The sequence below is a fragment of the Lissotriton vulgaris genome, chromosome 7, assembly GCF_964263255.1.
Source record: "Lissotriton vulgaris chromosome 7, aLisVul1.2, whole genome shotgun sequence".
Classification (NCBI taxonomy): domain Eukaryota; kingdom Metazoa; phylum Chordata; class Amphibia; order Caudata; family Salamandridae; genus Lissotriton; species Lissotriton vulgaris.
This window is the reverse complement of record NC_141695.1, coordinates 1,489,331,069-1,489,344,406: the sequence shown is the minus strand read 5'-3', so window position 1 is coordinate 1,489,344,406 and position 13,338 is coordinate 1,489,331,069. Positions and strand designations below refer to the sequence as shown.

The 13,338-nt window shown below is 43.3% G+C and overlaps 1 pseudogene; it reads right to left on the bottom strand.

The window, feature by feature from the left end:
• The window catches only part of LOC147705854 (extracellular calcium-sensing receptor-like), a 170,447-nt pseudogene that overhangs the window by 54,128 nt on the left and 102,981 nt on the right, over positions 1-13,338 (bottom strand).

Sequence of the window (13,338 nt, the reverse complement as noted above, 5' to 3'; positions counted from 1 at the left end):
ACCAGCACCCTGGTTGTGGACGAACTGGAAGCCTTCCTAAATAAAATCTGTAATAAATCCCACACATCTTATGACATCGTATGGGGAGGGGACTTCAATATCAGAACGTGCCCACACTCTCAAACCCCAGTTTGCGGGTTCGATGGGGATTCGGGGGAGAATTTAGCACATTTTCAACACACCCCATATGGGACTTCCCTTAATGGTCTTCTGTTAAAATTTGATTTAGTTATTCACCAACCAGCTCTTGATAAAAAGGGCAACATTGTTCCAACATTCAAAGGGAGGGATACTGAGTCGGTTATTGACCATTTGTTGATTTCAACCCTTTTGGTGCCATTCTGCACAGTGCCAATAATTAAAGACTATTGTCTGAGCGATCATAATGCCCTAACTATGTCTATTCTTATCTGGGGCCCCAGAATTACGCCTACAGGCAGGGTTGTTGACAATATTGTCCCAAGTAGGCCTAATGGAACCCGGATAAAGTGGTGCACAGAAAAATCAGAAAAACTACATAGTGCAGTTGTGGTAGGTGGTTCCAGGCAGATATTTCGCTGTCTGGAAGTCAATGCCCTCCCTAAGGGTATTATAGCGGATTTTGAGGATCTAGGCACTATTATTAATAGAATTTTTACTAATAATAAGATTAATTCTAGACGGGATAAGGTTGGCTGGTTCGACCAAGCCTGTACAACAGCGCTAAAAACCCTTAAGCAAGCACTATCCAATCTTCCAAGAGACAGGGAAGTGATTAAAACCTTGCGGTCCAATTATAACATTGAACTTAAACGCAGGAAAAACGAACTCCGGGAACAAGCCTGGGACAATCTGGATTGTGCCGCAGCTCTCCGGGACTGTAAATTGTTTTGGAGTACGATTAATGCCCCATTCCTCCAGAAAGAAGATTTCCCAGTACTTACCGCATTAGTAAGCGAAGATAGCTGGGTCCGATATTTTTCAGGAATATTTGACCCCCCTGAGGAGTCTTATGATAAAATCTGTATGAATCCCCAGCTGACCCCGCAGACTTTGGGAATCACCATCCGAGAAGTAGTCACGGCAATTAACTCTAGTAAAGGAGGTAAAACCCCGGGACCTGACGGGGTCCCGATAGATCTTTACAAACATGATCTGGCCCTTTGGAGCCCCCTATTGACCCAGGTCTTTAATGCTGCCACTGATTTCTCCACCCCGGCAACCTGGAGTGAATCCGTTATTATCCCGATTTATAAGAAGGGAGATAGAGGGGAGGCCAAAAACTACCGTCCCATCTCCCTTTTAGACTCCTCCCTTAAAATCATGAGCCGGGTACTACTACTACGCCTGGAGGAGTGGGCGACCAATAACAATATCCTGGCACAATCCCAATATGGCTTTAGAAAGGGTTTGGGGACCATTGACCAGTGCATTAACCTCAACCTTTTAATAGGTAAATATACCAAGGTCAAATCGGGCTCCTTATTTCTTTGTTTTGCGGACCTCTCTAGTGCCTTCGACCTGGTGAACTATTCCCTGTTGTGGACAACCCTTCTCGATATGGGAGCTCCCTCAGCTATTATCCATTTCTTAGCTAGGTTATATTCCAACCTTACCACTCAGATTCGATATGGACCAGCAGGAGAGTGTACGAGAAAGATTATGGTAAAATCAGGCATTAGGCAGGGGTGCGTATTGGCCCCCTTGCTTTTCTCCCTTTTTATTAATTCTATGGAACAAGAATTAAAACAGGTCCAAGCAGATGCACCACAAGCAGGCGGCCTACCAATTCCAGTGTTGTTATATGCGGACGACACCGTTTTATTATCTAGAACCCCAATCGGCCTACAGCGGCTAATGAACTGTTTTTATGATTTTATCCAGGGCAAGAAACTCAAAATTAACAACTCTAAAACATTCATTATAGTCTGTGGCAAAAAGGTGAATCACCCCAAGTCTTTCTATTTTAAAGATAACAGAATTGAGGTTGTAGATAACTTCTGTTATCTGGGCATTACTTTTAACTGTCGGGGCTCATGGACACCTGAACAAACTAATATAAAAGCCAGGATGGGGAAGGCTACACTAGGTGTCTTCCGATTTGCCAATAAACTGGGCAGCCGACGGATTCCGGCAATGCTAAATATTTATAGACACAGATGTTCATCAATAGCACTTTATGGTTCAGGGGTATGGGGGTACGGGTTTAACAAAGACTTGCAAATTCTGGAAAATTTGTTTCTGAAACGGCTACTTTGTTTACCCTCATCGGCATCTAACTACCTGGTCCACGAGGAACTAAGGTTGGACCATATAGCCGATTTAATCGAATTGAGACCCCTCCTGGTATGGAGGTCTATTTGGCTGAAGGACGAAACAAGTTTCACAAAGAGCATTATCAAAGATTGTCTGTCTTTGGATAATTTCAAGAATATACCATGGATAAAGTATGTGACCACTACTTTTAAAGAACTCTTTGATTTGGATGTACGCAAAGATCCCGAGATTGTAACCACTTTATCCAAAAAGGAGGTGAAAGAAGAATTTATGAGGGCAAAATTCGTTAAACGGAAAGCAGACACAAGTAACTACTCAACCCATGCTTTCTATTCCTCCAATGCAAACGAGGGTCCTGGTTTGCCTATCTATCTTAAAATAATCTACAGGCAATCTCACCAATTCGTACTATCCAGATTTAGACTTGGTATTGTCCACAACCTTGTGGCCTTTCCAAAAATGAAAAATTATACAACATCTGCCTGTCCATGTGATGGACTAACCAAGCAAAGTACCCTTCATTTCATGTTAATCTGCCCCCTTTATAAAGCCCTACGTATTGTTTACTTGAAACCGTTATTTAAAAAATATTCTGTGTCTTCTACTTCAAATGCCATGAAATTGTTACTTTCACTTGCTAGCCCGGATTTGTGTTTTTTTATAGCAACTTTTATCCTGAAATCTGTTGCTGCAAGAAAAAGTATGGTTTTTTAGCTATTTTTTTCTGGGGTTTTTTTATTGCTGACTTCTGTATGCCCTGAAAACAACCCATGATGATATGTACTTTCCCTGTGTAATGTCACATGTATGATTTTATCTGTGTACTTTTATGACGTTTTTAAAACTGTCGAATAAAGTTTATGTACTGAACTGAAAAGGTTTGCTAGCAGATAATAGTAAGAAATCTGGAATAGACAACCTAAGTAAAGTGGATAATATCCCTAAATTGACACCTTTAAGTAAAGGGAATAAAATTGCCAAACCAACATCTCAGGTATCAGAAAAAATACAGGCCCCCTCTAAAACCAATATCGACCTACAAACATCTAAAACACCTAGGGCGAAGGAATCCGAAGCACCCCCAAGTAAAACGGCAGATATGTGTGGAGAACGTAGTGGGAGGATGTTAGATCCCAGGAATTCCAAAGGCTCGAATGTACAGATTGACTTGCCCCCAGAAGCCGCCCCATACGTGGCAATATTGACAAGGGTCCCAGAATTGAAACCAGGGGTAAAGGAAGGGTACACTGACCTAAAAAACAAAGTGATTTATTGGTAAGTGAATAATAGACCACTATCTCCCAATGTCAATGGGGAAATCATAAATGTGAGAAGACTTGGGTGGGTAGGCCAGAGGCCGAAAGACACTCAGGGAGATGTAATAATCATTAATTTCAGGGACCGAAGGGTCATTCCGTACCTAAATGACTGGTACCAGGTGTCTGAGATCGGTGGAGAGGGGATAAGGATACACGACTTGAGCTACTTTTATCATAGGTCACTAATACCTCGGCAAACTAGGATAAGCAAGCCATATTATAACAACACCTTGGGAGGGACAGTTTTTAACATCCAAACATCAAACAGATTTACCCCCTTTGCAGGCTTGGATGAGGTAGATTGACTCACCAATGCATCACCTACGGTTCTAAGTGGTATAGGAGTAGCGAATACACTGAACGCTCCTATGAGCTCACTATTACCTAGTTCACACTTAACAAGCAGCAGGACCCTTACTGAGTGGAAGGGCATTTCAGAAGAGGAAATTATTGTCCAGCCCTCCTCAATTGACACTGAACCAAATGAGGCTGGGGAGGGTAAACCAGGCATAGTTCGTATCCTCTCCTGGAACATTGCAGGCCTCAAAAAGAAACTGGATATTCCAGATTGGCATGAATTAATTGATAAATATGAGATTTGCATGTTCCAGGAGACGTGGAGCTTGGTAGCCCTGTATAAGTCTGGCTATACCACCTTCTTTGTCCCTGCCGTAACTCAAGGCTTGGGTTGCCCATCGGGGGGCCTACATATATGGGTTAAGATAACAATTAATTTGGATATTTCTGTCCATAATGTAATTTCAGAGGAAATCCTACACTTATCCTTTAAAGGACCCCTGAATAGCAATAGAGTTGACCTTTTCAATGTACACGCCAGAGGAAGCCCAAGCAATCAAAACTCGACCACAGTTTTATCCCTGGAAACGGCTTTAGCAGGTATCTCTCCACGATCCAATATCATCTTAGGAGGTGATTTGCATTGTACGTATGAACCCCTAAGTAAGGAAGATCTGCCGGGGACTAGCGAGGAAGATATGAAATACTCTATCCCTGTATTAAACCTGAGTCCCATTAGGAGATGGACGGTCAGGGCCCTACAGATAAATGCCTTGACACTGGAATACAATCTGCGGGCCTTTAACGGGAGAACAACTTCAGACCCCAATGGGGCTATGACATTCAACAGGCTGAATGGCCCCTCACGCATTGATTATATCATCTTAGATTTAAGATTATGGGCAAACGTAGTAGATATGGAGGTCAAACAGATGCCCGATAGTGACCACAATCCACTTTGCGCTGGCATCAGATGGGAAGCTAAAGGGAAGCTCATAAATCCTCATCTTTCCTCAAAAGCAGTAGTTCCATCTAATTGCAATCGTAGGTTAAAATGGCATAAGGTGGCATGTCAGGAGGAAACACTGTCTAGTATATCTCTCCAGGTGGCATCTAAGACAGTGGAACTCTCCCTTTTTAATTCCATGCTCAACCCCATGCCTGAGTTTGATCTCAGTGAAACTTACAAGGCCTTTATAGATATCATAGGCTCCCATTTCAAAATTGAGGGGACTAGAGGTAGGAAAAATCTTGCATATAAAAGTGGCAATCCCTGGTTTACCGCAGAATGCAGAGAAAGGAGAAAAGCCATCGCTATAGCTCTACGGAAAAAAAGATCCTGTGGCCGTAAGGTTAGCAAGACGGGAATATAGAAAAATCACGTATCTGCAAAACGGGCATGGAAGGAGAATCACTGGCAGGAACTCAGGAAGGCGGCCTTTTTAAAAGACCCAACTCTCTTCTGGGATCTAATAAATAAACTAACTAGAAGGGGAACTGACTCCATCCCAAACAATATAACCGAACAAAAATGGTTTTCCCACTTTTTAAATCTTTATAGTTGTGAGGATGGTGCGGAGCAAATACCGGCTGTCCAACTAGACGCCGAGCCAGAGACTACGGATCCTGAATTAGTTGATCCCATTACACTCTCTGAGGTTCAGGCAGCCATTAATAGCATAGCCCCTGGAAAGGCTGCTGGTCTGGATGGTTTACCTGGCGATTTAATTCTCCATGACTCCATTGTTTGGGCAAACCTCATTTTACACTTGATGAATCTCCTGTTACAGGGCCATTCAGTCCCAGATTCCTGGAAAGGAGCGGAAGTGGTCGCAATACACAAGAAGGGGGCGAGAGAGGATCCTGCCAACTACAGACCAATACGCTTAATTGATGTAATCCAAAAGGTGGTTGGCAGGGTTCTGATCTCCAGAATGGTTGAGGGAGACATATTAACTCACCTACAAGCAGGATTTAGGCAGAAAATAGGTACAATGGACCAAGAGCTCAGATTTACAGCTACATATTGGAAAACTGTGTCCATTGGCAAGGGGTCGTTGTACCTGGCCTTTATTGATCCCTGTGCGAGAATCAGATGGGGGAGTGCAGGAGAACTGACTGAGAAAATACCAGTACAGAGGGGGGGCCGCCAGTGATGTGTGATGGCTCCCACCCTGTTCTCCCTCTTTATAAATGGGGTGGCAGACCATTTGAGAGAGGACCCAGTGGATGCCCCCACCCTGGCAGGTGAAAAGATACCGACCCTCCTCTTTGAAGACGCCACGCTCCTAATGTCCAAAACCCCCTCTGGTATCCATAAACTTTTAAATAGGTTTAGTGCCTTTTGTGAGGAACGTGGGCTCACAATTAACACCACCACCTTGTCTTGCAGCAAGAAAGTTAGGAGGATTAATGTTTTCCTTAATGGCATTCCTTAATGGAAGCCTTTGACTACTTGGGAGTCAGGATAAACCGTAAAATGAAGTGGGACTCCCACGTAGCTAAAATGCTTTTAAGCCTTAAAGGAGTGGCGGGAGCTATCTCTAGAGATCATCATGCGACCTCTAGCAGACCCATTTGCCCTGCTTTGGCAGTCTACGATGGTAAGGCCCTGGCAGCTGCAACCTACGGGTCAGAACTGTGGGGCTTTGACAGAATCTCAGACCTAGTCAAAGCAGAGAATACGTTTTTGAGAGAGCTAGTGTGTCTCCCTACTTCCACTCCCTCAAAACCATTACTCCACGACATGGGTCGCTGCTCTTTTTAAGACATTGTTGGCCTTCGGCCTTTACTTTATTGGGTACGCCTTAGAAGGACACCGGAGCTTGCCAACAATACTGATGTCCTTGATGATCTTATTACTTTGAACTCTCCAATGAAGATTGGCTGGCTGAAAAAATTGAGGGCCCTGGCGATCAATTTGGGGCTAAGTGAAGAGTGGATGTCTCAGTCACCAGTCCCGAAAGAAACCATCAAGTATCTCTATTGGGAGTGGATTCAAGCAAGAGACTTGAAAAATCAAAAGGGGGGCCTTTTAACCGACCAGTTCTTGGACCATAAGCCAGAGAGGAAGATAGAACCCTTTCTTAATTTCATTAGAAACCCGAGAGACAAAACATTGTTTTTGAAATTGAGGTATGGAACCATACCCCTGAATGTCTTTACTAGAAGCTGGAGAGACCTCTCTTACCATCAAGCTACCTTCTCGGGGTGTGATAATCCCACTGAGTCCCTAGCTCACTTCTTGTTTGCCAGTATGGCGTACAGGGGGCCCAGAAGAAGATGGCTAAGACCAGTTTGTAGAGAACTGGGAACAAGGCAATATTCAGTGGCTCTCCGCATTCTAACAACAGACACTACATCTATGATGGTAATTTGCGGAGTTGCAAAATTTCTGGTGAAAACATGGCAAATATGAACAAAGCTTGCTCAACTGAGAATGGGGTAGGATACCAAGCGGTATAATTGTGTTATTATATCATCTAGCACTTTATTAATTAGCACTTTATAGCTCTGAACAAACTAGACTGGACTTGTTTTTACTACCGATGTGTATTTTAATTCGTTTTTTAACTTGCTTCTTGGCTTTTGTATTTTGAAATTTGTTTTATCTATTTTACCTTTCGTGATGAAATTGTAAATTGTATTCACTTTTATTATACTGTGTTATCGAATAAAGTATTACAACAACAACATTGTCTTCACCTTGTTATTGCTCCCTTCATCCTTTTGCACTCTCCCTCTTCACATCAATAAGTCCCTCACCCACCATCACTGAATTTGTCTGGTTTTTGCCCTGTCATCCCTTGCTGGATCCCATACTGACCACCACTGTCCTGTACCCTAGAGCAGCTTGCTCCTCATTCTATATGCATTTTCTCTACTTTCTGACCAGCTACTCTGCCCTTATCTGCCACATCTGAAGGTGTTCTTTGTGACTGCTCTCGTCATCTGAAATGCACCAATACTCCTCTTTTCTTCTGTTATATTACTCTCTAAACTCTCTGATCCCCTTCCCTTTTCCCCATTTTTTAATGCCCCAACTACCTTTCACTGCATCTTCCTCCAGTTCATCAACCTCCTCTCCTTAATCCAGCACATCTCCATTATCCATTCAACCCTATTCACTCATTCCCAGTCTGACGCCATCACCCACACCACCATCTTATTCTCTCCATCCTCTGGAAGACTTTGGCAAGTGTGTTTCTGCATGCTCCCTCGCTGTAGAAAATGGTCCTAAAAACCATTTCATGTCTTCAGGCCAATGTCTCGAAGTCATAATATGCTCCACTGGCATCTGCATGCTATTGGCAGTCCGTTGTGCCAGCTTTGATACTGCATTACACTCCAGGCTGCTCCCACCTGGAGGGGCTTTATTGCCAGTGGCGCCATGAGCCGCTCCCGCTCCTTTATGCCTTATCTATAACTCATCTTCTTAGATTCATATCCACTGGCCACTCCTACTACTGCCACATATCCCCCCTTCATTGCAACCTTTTTTTGTCCTTCCCTGCCTAAATACCCGCTGTAGCTGCCTCTTTGTCCCTTGAATCCCACACATTTGCTAGGTTATCCTCAATTTCATAAATATACTATGCTAGTGCCCCAAAAAAATACCTTTCCCTTAATGCTCTTCACTATGATGTCAATATTCTTCACTACCAAGACGTGCATCATGCTATTCACTCCCTTTTGGTGTGCTAATTTCAACACAGCATCATCCAGTCTTTGCTCACTACCCCTTATGTCTTTCTGCAGCACAGTCACCCTTGCGCCGCATCAGCAGCCAATCCTATGTTGGTCTGACTACTGCATACAGAACGCTCCCTGGCAGGCGGACATTGTAACACATTTGACATTCTGTCCTCTCAAACTAGGCATTTTTTTTAACACTTAGCCGTCTGTGCCTATCAGGAACTTTCCACACTCCTTCTATGATGACTTTTTTAGGAAGACCAATGATCATCTGGCTATCTGTCTTGATTCCTCTGCCCATAGTACTGCAGTAATTGAGGCCTATACTACCATTTGTCAGCAGGTTGCTGAAGACCTGAGGGTAAAAAAAGGGAAACCATCGGCTAAGGTGGTAAGATGGTTTGATAAAAGCTGTTCACAAGCCCACAGCTCTCTACTCGAGGAGCTGAAGCTTAAACCCAGGAATAAAGAAGCAGTCAGGGCCTTAAGGAAGGAGTATAAAAGGGTGATTATGGCACGGAAAAAAGAAATCAAGGAGGAGGCATGGGAAAAACTCCTCTCTGTTGAGGTGCTGCGTGACAGTAGCAAATTTTGGTCTACTGTTAATCATTCTTTTTTCTCCGAGGATAGCAACTCAGCACTTGACTGTGTTATCCCTGATGAAAAATGGTTGATACATTTCAAGGGGATCTATGAGCAGGACTCTTGCTCATTGGGTCAGGAACATATTTTTAATCCATCAGGAACGCCTATTATTTTTGAAAAGACGGAGATTGAAAAGGCCATACGGGACATGTCTAATAATAAAGCCCCAGGCCCTGACGGGGTCCCGGCTGACTTTTATGGCCACTTCCCTCAATTCTGGGCAGGAATCCTAAGGAATGTATTCAATGCTATAACTGTAAGTAGGGTTCCTGTTTCCTGGTTGACGTCAGTCATTGTCCCGGTGTTTAAAAAGGGGGATAGAGGGGACCCCGCCTGCTACCGTCCCATCTCCCTGATAGACTCATCTGTTAAGATTCTGGGGAGGGTCGTGTTAGGGAGACTTAGGGAGTGGCTAGACGGCAGGGGGGTCCTGTCTGACTTCCAATATGGATTCAGGGAAAAAAGAAGTACTCTGGACCAGTGCTTAACACTTCAGCTCCTGATAGGCAAGTACACAGTAGCCAAGGAGGGGTCCCTATACTTAGGGTTTATGGACCTCTCCTCGGCATTTGACTTAGTCAATCGTTCGAAACTGTGGACTATATTAAAAGAAATTGGTGTTGACCCTGCATTAGTTAATTTTCTGGCGGTTTTACATCCCGATTTATCTGCAACAATAAGAGTAAACCAGGAAGGAAGATGTACAAGCCATTTTAGTTCTAGGAGGGGGTGAGACAGGGCTGTATTTTGGCCCCTCTATTATTCACCCTGTATATTAATGCCCTGGGGGGTGCCTTAAGCAAGTGACAAGGGATGTATTGCATATAGGGGACTCATTGATACCAGTTCTCCTATATGCGGACGACGCGGTCCTTCTTGCAAGGACTGGAAATGGGCTTCAGAAGTTATTGGACTCATTTGGAGAGTTCATGGAGTCCTTAGACCTAAAAGTTAATACCAAAAAGTCACATGTCATGGTGGTGGGTAAACATTGTGGATCCCGAACAAAGAAAACTTTTCATTGTAATAACATAGCTATTTCTAGGGTCCCAATGTTTACATACTTAGGGGTTTTATTTGATCAAAGGGGGACATGGAGACCTCAGCAGCTCCACAAAAGTAATGCTCTGACTAGATCAGCCTCGGCTGTTTTGTCGTTTGCAAAAAAACTAGGGGCAAAACCAATTAAGACTCTTCTCAATATCTACAAATCCAAATGTCTTGCCATAGCGTCCTATGGTTCTTGTATCTGGGGTTATACTCCCCATGTTAAAATTCAAACATGTGAAAATAAGTTCCTAAGAACAATGTTGGGTCTTCCACATTCCTCACCAACCTACTCAGTCCATACTGAGTTAGGAGTTGGATATGTGACGGACCAGCTTAGACTGGCACCTCTCATCTGCTGGGCTAAGACCTGGCTTAATCAGGAAATAACATTAAACCACCAAATCCTGATGGATTGTATTGTGTTAGATAGGGCGAATATGATCCCCTGGCTTCTGTATCTTAAAACTATGTTTACACAATTGGGTCGCCCCGAGATCTATACTACCACTAACTGTATTACAAAAGAGGATGTTGGGTGGATAAAGGTACATTTCCTGAACATGCTCAGCATGGAACGAGAGAAGCAGGAGCTTAAGAAAGTCTCTGTGAGGGTAAACTTCTTATTATTAACATCCCCCTCAACTGAACCTTACTTGACCATAGTCAATCGACCTTTCCACAGACAGCTTTCATCGAGGTTCCGTTTTGATTTGATACACCTAACTTTGGGTGTATTCCCAACCTGGGGCAAGCCAGAAAACTGTAACCCTTGTAAATGCAATAACTTCTCAGCCCAGGATACGATGCATTTTGTTATGTTTTGTGATTTTTATCAAGAAATGCGAGGTAAATATCTGTTACCGCTGCTGAGAGAGGCTGGCTTTATACAAGTTAGACCAGCTACTTATATTTACAAATGTTAAGTTGTCCTCGGGTCATGTTCTGTGTCGCTAGTTTTCTGGTGGCTGCGGTCCGGAAAAAGAATACATCAGATAGACTGGTTAATGCGATGTAGGGAAAAAACATTTTATTGACTTGTTTTTCTCTAATTACCTTGCACTTTGCACTTTGTATATATGATGAGATCGGACTGTTAGATGCATTAGGTGATGAAATACGTACTATGTCCATATTGAACTACCTCTATTGTAAATCATATTTTTAGCCTTAATTTTAATGTAATCGTTAATCTCTCTATTTTATGCAACTAGACATCTGAATGTATTGTGATTACGTACATCTTTTATTATTTTTTATTACATTGTACATAAAACCCATGACTGATTTGTGCAAATAATGATGTGTATATATATGTATATATGTTCATGATTGTCTTTTTATGATTTTAAATAATCGAAATAAAGTGTTTTGACTGACTGACTGACACACTCCTTCTATGCCCTGGCCCCCTTGAACTCCTCCTGTCCCGTGGTGATGAGCATGCAATCAAAGCTTCCGCCACACCGCTTGCTGCTTCTCTACTGAGTCTTACCATTCCAACCCAGGCCTGCTCCAAAATGCCTGGCCTAATAAAGTCATGTCTGCCCGCTGCTCACACCATGCACAACACTTCCCTCGCAATTTCACTGGAATCCTTTGCCATCATCCCACCCTGCTGTCCTCACCAATTTACCCTGCTCATTTTACTTAAATTCCTCACTACCTGACCAAAATTGTCCCTGCCATAAACTCGGCAAATGCAGTCAGCAAGAGGATGAACTCCCTGCCCAAATGCCTTAAGTACCCATCACTCCAGCCCTGTCCCTTAATATCCAAGACCTATCTCCTGTCCCTAAGCATTGTGATATGTGACTTCGATAAAGCCACCCATGAAGGAGACCAGTTAGTGCTCTGCACCCCTGGGTGCCCTAATTGTGAAAAACGACTGACCTGCGCCTGACCCAAGACCACCTCGCCTTCAGGAAGAAGCTCAAGACCTGGCTGTTCGATCAGTAGCAGCACTCCCCCCCCTAGCGCCTTGAGACCCTCCGGGTAAGTAGAGCGCTCTATAAATGTCTATGATTGATTGATTGATTGATGTACAGGGCACCTAGGAATTTATGTCTGCTTACCTGCCATGGACGAAATTCTTGCGTGTTGGGGCATTTTTCATTTCTGAGGCTGCAGGATAACATCGTGTCCAGAGCCTGAGCCAGCACATGCACTGCAGTGTACGCATAATAGGAGAAGCGGAAATTTTCCACATCGTACACTGAAGTTGGAAGTGCCTCCAGTTTTTCTGATCCTGTACAAATATTGGCCGCTTTACTTGCATTTTCCTCATCTGTCGGATTTGGATGGCTATTGTTTGGCAACCATTGGCATTGAAAGACATCCTCCCAGAAGGCCTTGATATAAATGTCATTGGTAGAAAGTGAGGGGTGAAGTTTATATTGAAATTTCTGGAATGCACGAGACTCTCGCTTGTGGGGAGGAATTCCAAGGGTACCGTTGAGCAACTTCCATAAATTTTCTTTGTAAAATAAAAAGCTACCTACAAGACTTGTGCTGATGAGCCACACTTTGCCCATAACGCCTTGTTCAGCCAGTGTATCCAAGATGGTATTCACCTCAGTCGGGTATGTATACATAATAACCCCTGTCACTGTGGATTTCTTTAGCAAATCAACTATTGAGGATATTTTCCTCTCACTGTCATTGTCACTCACGGTTACTAAGAAGGCCACGCAGACTCCGTTGTTTGCTAGTTCTGCCCTGAGCTTCTGGCTGCCATGTATGCCGTAGTCACTGTCCGATGCCAGGATTCCAACCCATGTCCACCCAAACAGTATAACCAACTGAGCTAAAATATAGGGGACACTGTCAGTGCTCGGGTTGGTTCGCACAAAAGAAGGAAACTGACGCTTATCACTTAGAAGTGGAAGTCCAGAGCCATAACTGATCTGAAAAAGTGAAACATGAACAATAATGAGGACATAATTCATCCTGGCAAATCCACTTGAAAAAGAAACTGTCAACAATTTATTAGGTGATGACTATTTTCCTATTATAAACTTTACATCAAAACAAGTTGAAAAGCATGATTCTTTCTCATTCTTTTTTGTCCATGTGTGGT